The sequence below is a fragment of the Cupressus sempervirens genome, chromosome 3 (assembly GCF_028749045.1).
Source record: "Cupressus sempervirens isolate cs-2001-9-10 chromosome 3, ASM2874904v1, whole genome shotgun sequence".
In the NCBI taxonomy this organism is placed as follows: Eukaryota; Viridiplantae; Streptophyta; class Pinopsida; order Cupressales; family Cupressaceae; genus Cupressus; species Cupressus sempervirens.
In genome coordinates, this window is record NC_143120.1 from 978,204,466 (window position 1) to 978,206,395 (window position 1,930).

Sequence of the window (1,930 nt, forward strand, 5' to 3'; positions counted from 1 at the left end):
TGATGACTCATATTGGATATAATCCTAGTAATTTAGTTTTAGTTTTAGAAGAAGAAGTATTTAAATATAATAGTTTAGAGAATAGGAGTACAAGGGAAATACCTTTTAAATAGTTACTAGTACAATTGTAAGGGAATTTTGGAGTTGAGAAATCTTAAGATAGGGGATAAAAGGAGTGCTAAAGCATAGGAGTTTGTGTGTTATATGAAGATGTTTAACGAGGAGGTTAAGCATAATTTTAAATGCATGACTTAGAAGTATATGGAGAGGGCTAGTAGAACTAGGATACATAGGGATTTCTAAGTAGGAGATTAAGCCCTAGTTCATTTGAGGAAAATAAGATTTCTCATAGGAACTTATAAAAAGATGAAGATGAAGAAGTTTGGACCTTGTAAGATTATGGGAATTTTTATGAAGTTGATTTACTCGAAGCTATGAATATTTTTCCCATATTCAATGTTTTATATTTGTATGAGTATTAGGAGACTGAAGGTAGTTTAAATGATGAAGAAGATATCAAGAAAAGGTATCTTAAGAAGAAGTTCTATAGTCTAGAAAATACCTTAAGGAGGAGAGTTGGAAGGAGTACAAGAGGTAAAGAAAATAAAGATGATCTAATTAAGTGGAAAGATAGATCAATATATAAGATTCTTCATGGATTTTTCAAGCCAAGTTTGACCTTCTAGATTCTTCTCCAGCATCAAAGTGAGAAAATGACATTCTTATCAACCTTGGGTGTCTGATGCAGGAGCATCTTGGGTTTAGAGAAACCTTGCACCAACAAAAGATATTACATGTTTAGTTTTCTTATTTAGCAAGTTTTATAGTTTGTTGAAATTATTTTTGTGATCCTTTATTCAATTAAGTTAATACTTATGATGTTTAGAGTGTGATGTAGACCTAGTGTGGTTCCTATTCCTAGATTCACAACTCATTTGGCTCTTTGTTAGTTGATTTATGATTCATTTGATATCTAGTAGTTTGTTCTTGTTAGTTTCATGATTGTACTTAGATTGTGATCTTGTAATGGGAAATTATGATTGTGAATCTTTGGAAGTGCATTTAAAATTATTCTTGGATCATGTGAGGACCTATATTTGGGACTATGAGTGTCCAAATTTTTTATATCATTTATTCCTGATTTGGTGCATGATTTATTTGATGTAATACATTTCCTATTCTTCAAGGAATATTATTGTGTCTAAGGTGAACCTACATATCTTGATGCCCAATGCCTATATATTATAGTGCTATGTACCTCTTGAGGGGAAGTTTAATATTAGTTAGAAATCATAGAATTGAGTATCATTGTAATTGGATCTAAGATCTTTGATAGAAGGTTGTAAGAGAGAAGGCGTGTATGAGTATGACATGTAAGAAGATCAATCATCAAACCTATGTACATATTTTTTATCTATTAATGAATGTTGATATTACTTGGCTCTCTCTGAATTATTATTTTTCTTTTGTGTTTACTCTTGTTGCATGATTAGGTTGATCTCCTTGAGGTCTCTTGGGCATTAGTAGTGTTATACATCAAGTTACCAATTTTGGTGGTTAACTCTATTTTATCTTACCATCCATAGTGTGTCCATTCAACTTTGAAAAGAAATTTGTCAACCAGGCTTTTGGCTCTATGGTCAAGCCTTCCAATTTTCATATTCAATTTTCTTCATTGTGTGAACTCTTTTTCCTTAAACATGGGCCTCAAAAACTTTCCTTTTTGGGATGTCCTCCCTGTAGGAGTTGATGAAATCCAACTCCACAGTCGCCAAGATCACCTACATGCAAATAGCTTGCTGAAGAGAAACCGAAAGAGCAAGAGCATGAAGCAAACAATGCAAGAGAAAATATTTCACAATAGAAAAATGAAATTACTATGTGAATGGATTGATTTACAATGAGAGAGAGACCGTTTAAAAAGGCCTCA